The following is a 7,550-nucleotide window of genomic DNA, read 5'->3' on the forward strand; positions in this document are numbered from 1 at the left end:
TGCACTATCTAGGCTGTTCAATTTGTAGGCACTAGCCATGTGTGGGCATTTGGAATATGGCAACTGTGACTGGGAACTGAATTTTTAATTTTTTTAAGTTTTACATAATTTCAATGTAAATAGCCACATGTGACCTCTGGCTGTTGTATTGAACAGAACAACTCTAGAGACTGTTGAACTAGCATCCAAGTGTAAGGCAAAATTAAGGCTGTTATGGGCTGAATTGTGTTTCCCCCACATTCATATGTTGAAGTCCTACCCCCAGTACCTCAGAATGTGATTGTATTTGAAGGCATTTCCTTTAAAAATAAAATGAAGTCATATGAGTGGGTCACAATACAACGTAACTGGTGTCCTTATAAGAAGAGGTAATTAGGACATAGACACACACGAGGGAAGAACTTATGAAAACATGTGGAGAATATGATCGTCTACAAGCCAAGGAGACAAGCTTCAGAAGAAACCAACCCTGTTTATACCTTGATCTTGGACTTCCAGCCTCCAGAATTGTAAGAAAATTAATTTTTATGTTTAAGCCACCTAGTGTAGGGTGTTTGTTATAGCAGTTCTAGTAAACTAATAGAAAGACCCTTTTCAATTATGTGAGAATTTAGTTCATTTACAGAGACTCTATCAATGGATTTATCAAGAATGCATACCAATGTTGCCCCAATAAATTTAATAATAAAAGAATGGATTCTCTCTCACCCTCTCAGAATTTAAAATGTAATATAAAGAAAGCAGTAAAATGTATAATTAGGTTCAAATAACCACTGATGCATAATGAACAAAATGAATTACAACCTGGAACTAAAATCTCAGATGATGTGCACATGGAAGGTGGTGGGCAGGTGTGTATTTCCAAGGTCAACATGAAGGAAGAGGGCAACGTGGTGATGGTAAGAGTGTGCTAAGGTTCTTAAAAGTTTCTCATCTCATGGAAGAAACAGAATATAACTACCAATTAAATCTAGATGCCAATAAAAATATTTATTATAACATTAGTTTTTAAATTAGAGGAAGAGAATAATTTCTAATTCATTAGAGAAAAATATGGCACAATTACAACCATTATTAAAAGGCCATAAAAGAAAAAGGAAACATTATAAAAATAGAACAAAATAAGATGAAAGGAATAATTCCTTATGTATCCAAAATCGCTATAAATGTGAATGAGTTAAGATCCCCTTTTAAAAGATGGCTCAAGTTAGTAAAACCCAAAATATTATCGGTTATTAACTCTAGGAAGGCAAGTAGGATTATGGGTGGAAATTTTCACATTTTACCCTAAACACATCCTTATTGTTTAGTCTTTCATAATAAAAATGTTCTCCTGTGCTATATAATTAGAAATGCTTTTTTTTAAAAAAGAGCCAGAGACATTATAGTCAAACCCAAATTTCCTGGCTCCAGAAATAATCCTATATAATAAAAGGCTAATATGCAAACTGTCCCCTCGGGAGTTCTACGGACCGGGAGTTCGACTGCTTACTATGATGTGCACTGACCACCAGGGGTGGCATGGAATGAAGGAAAGCCCCAGCCGACAGCCAGCAGCCAAGGAAGGAAGGCCCTGGCCAGCAGCCGGCAGCTGTGGGGAGAAAGGTCAGCCAGGGGGAGGAAGGTCCTGGCCGGCAGCCGGAAGGTCCCCATTGGCCCTGATTGCTGGCCAGGCCTAGGGACTCTACCCATGCACGAATTTTGTGCACTCGGGAGGTCCCTCAGCCCAGCCTGTGCCCTCCGCCAGTCTGGGACCCCTCGGAGGCTGTTCTCTCAGCCCAGCCTGTGCCCTCTCACAGTCTGGGAACCCCTCAGGGGATGACCACCTGCTAGCTTAGGCCTGTTCCCTGGGGGATTGGCAATCAGACATCCTTCTGGCAGCCCAGCAGCCCTCGGGGGAATGTCCACTTGCCAGCAGGGAGCAGGCCTAAACTGTAGTCGGACATCCTTAGGTGGAGTGAGGAGGCGACAGAGGCTCCCACCACCACTGCTATACTGGCAGCCGACAGCCTAGCTTGTGGCTGAGCAGAGCTCCACCTGTGGGAGCGCACTGACCACCAGGGGGCAGCTCCTGCGTTGAGCATCTGCCCCCTGGTGGTCAGTGTGTGTCATAGTGACCAGTCATTTCCAGTCATTCTGCTGTTAGGGTCAATTTGCATATTACCCTTTTTTTATATAGGATAGACCACCTATTTTTAGCAGGTAAGTTCCTCTTTTATCAGCTTTATATATTGAAGTTCCATTTAACATAAGAAAGAAAAGTATTATCATTCTAAAAAACCATTTGAAATTTGAAAGCTGCTATTCTAGGAGACTTCTAAAGTCCCTTATAACTTTAACATTTTAGAGTACTCACCATTTCCCCATTTCTATGATGAAGACTTTTGCATGAAAACATAGACCAAGGATATTTCATAGGTTGTACTATGTTCATATTTGTGAAATTAACACAACCTTTTTACAGTGAAATAGTCTATAACTCAACCAATTTTTTTTGTGGGCCTATAACTAAAGGGCTAATATGGCTGATCTGAACTAATATTAATTTTACATATACACCTTTCAATTAGGAACTACCTACATCTAATCTCAACATCCCGGTCAACATTAGTGGAAAGTGCCTTCACCTGAGGGACAAATGACCTGAACTGCAATCTGGAACCTGCCAATGGCTTATTGTCTGGCCTTGAGGAAGTAGGTTACCTCAGCCATAACGTGAAGAATTAGTTTATTAAATCTCTGAACTTCTTGTCAACTATCAAATTCTACAATTCATGTGAGTCCTTGATGCTTGATCCAAAATATGTGCATACCAGGCAAAAAGAAATTAAACCTCCAATGAAAATGTGGATTTACAGAGACGTATAAAAACTGGTCATAAATATGATGCCTTTCGGGTTAAATTCTTTTTTTTTTTAATTTTTTTTTTTATTCGGGTTAAATTCTTAAGTAGAAAAGATGGTGTGCAAAGTAACTCAAAACTTTTGAGAGAGAGCTTTTTTTCCTAGAATAGTGGGCCATGGAGCAACGGGACCCTGATGATTACTGAGCTTTCCCCCCAAGCTTCTTTGAAGAGTGTGTCTAAGGATTGTTTCAGACACCCATCACTCTTATTTTTAGCTCTGAGTTCTCTTCACGAGTGTACTGACCTGTGCCTTGGAGTTCAAGAGGGCTCCCAGATATGGCTCATGATTCATTTGCAGGTACCTCGCATTGATTTCCAGAAAGGTCAGAGGAGTAGGAGCCTGGAAAAATGATTTTGGACATAAATTCCTTCTTTGCGTTTGTTCCTGGTCCAACCAATTGATCAGAAATTTACACTCCACAAATTGATCCCTTAGGCGCCATAGGCGATTGGCAATGAAAACAGAAGCAATATTGTTCTCCAAGGGCCCCACAGCTGGTGTGGGGGGAACAAAACGCAGGGCTTTGGTCACAGGCTATTTTCAGCCTCTGATAGCAGTTGTGTTACTCGTGTCTCCCCTCAGCCTCCCTCCCGCCCTTCCCTCTGCAGGCCAAGGCTGGCGAAGGCCTCCATATATTTAAAAGGACGTTAGCCCCTCCTTACTCAGTTGAGCTGACAGAGACCGAACAGGCAGGTAAGTTGAGAAAAGCAAGTGTTTGGGCTGGAGGTGGGCTCCCGGCTTGGTGGCTGGTTGGGACTATGGAAGGTCCCATAGAGTAAGGATGTGTTTCACATCCCAAGTATGAGCAACCACTCTGGTGGTCTTGTGAGAGGATATTCAGTTATGCTCAACTCTGGTGTGGACCTAACAGTTGTTTAGAAAATTCCTAAAAAGGGCAATTAACATTTGGGGGCTTAAGGGAACCTCACAGACAGATAAATGAGTAAGGTGTTATTTTTTATCTAAAACTATTTTCATGATGGAATAATGTTTCCTGTTATCTTAGCCTAAAGACCTGAATTCTAGTCCTAGAACCAATAATGAATGGATGTGTGACTCTGAGAAGCTCCTGTCCTCAGGGTCTTGGTCTCCTCTGCAAGGATCAGTATGGATGTAGTGACGTTTTTTCTAGAATATAAAATACTGCACAGTTATAAACTGGTGTGATAGGTACAGTAGAGCAGAAGCCAGCTTTCCAGTGCTCCAAATACAAAGAATTGTGCTATTCCAAAGGTGTAAGTGAGTGAGTGAGATTCTTATTCTTCACCATACTCTGTCTTGCATATAGGAAATACTCGGTGACATTTGTTGGTTTAAAATAGATTTTCCTATCCCAAGGATGTTTAGCAAAAGACTTGCTTCTAATAATTTTAAATTAACCAAAACAGTATCTGAAAAAGGCATCACTATGTTGAAAATCCACTGAGGGCTCTATTTAGTAGGAGGATAATTCCTAACCAGGAGTGAGGGGGTGATTCCCCAGTGTTTCCTCTAGGCTCCTGTCAAGAACTTTTCCTTTCCTACTCCTCACCTGCCCCCCCCGCATTTTTTTTACATCCCAGTGAATGACAGGCATGAGTGTGACTGAGAATGAGGAGTGGTTTTAAGCAATGGTCTGAGCGGAGGTGCTACCCAAAGAACAAAGCCACCACCTCTAATTTCTGTTCCCATCCCTGAGATGGGACTGTGACTCCTCTAACAAGGAGAAGCTGGTGAACTAGTAGAAGAAATTTTGTCTCTCTGCAGTGCAATTCAATGCAAATTTAATGAACCTGTATTGACCACGTCCTGTTCCAGGTCTGGGGAGGTAGAGGCAGCACTAATGCAGGGAAGGGTGGGCTGGAACAGCAGGAAGGGTGGGGAAGTAGGAAGAGCCTGTGTCCTCAGTTTACTTTTGGGGCTGACTCTCAAGACTGGGTACATCCAATTCATCACAGTGTATGTAAAACTGCTTTATGACCCAGAAAATGTATGGGATTCTTCTGGCTTGGCTTTGGTTCCATTTTTTAAAAAATATATATTTTTATTGATTTCAGAGAGGAAGTAAGAGGGAGAGAAAAATAGAAATATCAACAATGAAAGAGAATCACTGATCGGCTGCCTCCTGCACACCCACTACTGGGGATCAAGCCCGCTGCAACCCAGGCATGTGCCCTGACTGGGAATCAAATCCTGACCTCCTGGTTCATAGGTCGACACTCAACCACTGAGCCACCCCGGCTGGGCCTTTGGTTCCATTTTTATCAAGTCAGTCATTAAAATGAGCCCTGACTGCTGGCAGGGAGCACAGCTGGCCCTCAGGACTTGGTGTTCTCTCCAGCCCAGGCAGACAGCTGCTCTGGGGCCCACATGCATAAGCCATTCATTAGAGAACAGGGAGGCAGCCTGAACATCACTTCTCTGAGTTTCCATTTTCTGAGCAGGAAAATTAAGGTAAGGCCAAAGGGATTTGCTAGATTCCAACGCGATGAAGTATAGGAAAGTACTTTGCAAAGCGTAATAAAGCTGCACAATATTCGAAACCTTTGAGAAAAGGCGCAGGCCAAACCCCATGGGCTGCAGGAGGATTTCCTGCTAAGTGCAACTGTGATGACAAAAGTCCAGAGGTCAGAGTGAATAAGCTGAGCGGGAGTTAGAAGATGATTGATTTGTTTTACAAGAGGAAGGACCCAGGATAGAAATATAATACACTGGAAATATAACTCCCGAGCAGGCAGACTTCCAGTTACAAGCGTAGGGCTCAGATATCTGGGAATACTGTGCCCAGGGTGGGGCTTCATGGCCAAAGAGAAATGCGATGCCTTCAAATGTAAAAAACTAGTTCTTGATCGCAGTGAAGAAAAGGAGGAAGACCATGATTGTCTTAAGGGCCACGGAGGACAGGAGACACTTCTGAGCTTCAATAAGGTCCTCATCACGCGAAAGGGTTGATCATGATTTGCTGGTTGTTTACTGCCCTGTTTACTGTGGCGGGGGAACAATAGTCGCTTATTGAACTGGCACAATGAGTCCTGCAAGAAGTCATTCTTCAGGGGAAGAAACAAGTTTAAGGCAGTGAAGTAATTACTCAGGGTCACACGGCTAGAAAGTGGCAGAGCCAGTGCTACATGGTCTTTAAAAACAAATTACAGTGCGGCTGGTGTGGCTCAGTGGTTGAGCGTCATCCCATGAACCAGAAGGTCACTGGTTCAATTCCCAGTCAGAGCACATGCCCAGATTACAGGCTCGATCCCAGTTGGGGGACGTGCAGGAGACAGCTGATCAATGTTGATTCACTCCCATCAATGTTTCTATCTCTTTCTCCCTTCCTTTCTTTCTAAAATCAATAAAAGCATGTTTTTTTTAAAAAATTACAAAGGTCAAAGGAGAACAAAGTGATTTTCTGAGAGTGAAAGTTGGTCCTCCTTCAGAGATAATATCAGAAAAGATGTAATATGACCCCCATGTTACACCCTAAGAGTAACAGGCAGGCATGTCTACTGTGTCTACGTTTTAAAGGGCCTTTTCACAGGGAAGAAGCTTAGGAGGAAGCTATTGACCTTGAGTGTCCTACATGTGGGAGCTGAAGGGCACTGTCTCCCTGAGCCACAGGGAGGGACTCTGCTTGGCTCTGCTGCTTCCCTTCAAAGCACAGGTCACCAGAGAGGTCAGCTGGTGTTAGGCAACAGAGCTGCCAAAGCAAGGAAGTGCTGCCTTGGGTCACCAGGCACCCTGGTCCCCCAAGGGGGCTGCCTCTCTCCCTGGCCTGGCTGTGTCTCTTCCTGAGTGCAGCACACTCTGAAGGCTGAGAAACAGAATTGCTTCTCAGTCTGAACCAGAAGGGCCACAGAGCAGAAGTAAGGACAAATTGCTTGTTTTAAGAAAATGGATTTAGACCCTGGGTGGGTAGCTCAGTTAGAGCATCATCCCAATACAATATACCAAGGTTGTGGGTTCAATCCCCAGTCAGGGCATGTACAAGAAACAACCAGTGAATGCATAAATAAGTGAAACAATAAGTCGATGTTTCTCTCTCTCTTCTTCTCTCTAAAAATCAATCAATAAATTTTTTTTTAAATAGAGGTAAAAATAATAATAGCAACACAAATTATTAAACACCTGCTGTGTATTAAGGATCTATATATGCTATTATTATTATTGTTTTATTTAACCTGAAAAGAACCTTCTAATTCAAGCTATGTATTAAGGATCTATATATGACATCTTTGCTATTATTATTATTATTTTATTTAACCTGAAAAGAACCTTCTAATTCAAGCCTCCCCATCCTGTCTTTGCATGAGGACACTGGGCTCAGGGATGTTATGCAATCAGCCGACAATACCACTGATTGTGTCGTTAGAAATCTGGCCAGTCTTTCCGAAGCCTGAGCTCCACTATGCCACATCATCTCCCTTACCTGGATTAAGTGACCAGAGAGGAGGCAGTGTTTGAGAGAGGATGCAACTGGGGCAACATTTCTGTAAGGCGAGGCTCCAGTTGCCATTCAGATCCCTCAATCTGTCTCTGGGCTCGAAGGACCCTTGAAGGAGACTCACAACACTGCAGCACTTGGACATCCATCCCCAGTCGAAGTAAAATCAATAGTGAGAGAGAACGCTTCAGCCCCAAAGGAGTCCTTTCCATGTTTGAATAGCATGGCTC

The 7,550-nt window shown here is 43.0% G+C and overlaps 1 protein-coding gene across 1 annotated transcript in view; it reads left to right on the plus strand.

The window, feature by feature from the left end:
• The first annotated feature begins 3,499 nt into the window (after nucleotides 1-3,499).
• Nucleotides 3,500-7,550, plus strand: part of CSRP3 (cysteine and glycine rich protein 3) — a 19,592-nt gene continuing 15,541 nt past the window's right edge. Inside the window, exon 1 of the mRNA XM_006753981.2 lies at nucleotides 3,500-3,599. The gene's annotated coding sequence lies outside the window, so the exon portion shown is untranslated. The remainder of the gene's footprint in view (nucleotides 3,600-7,550) is intronic.

This window comes from Myotis davidii, unplaced genomic scaffold (genome assembly GCF_000327345.1).
Source record: "Myotis davidii unplaced genomic scaffold, ASM32734v1 scaffold330, whole genome shotgun sequence".
Lineage (NCBI taxonomy): Eukaryota > Metazoa > Chordata > Mammalia > Chiroptera > Vespertilionidae > Myotis > Myotis davidii.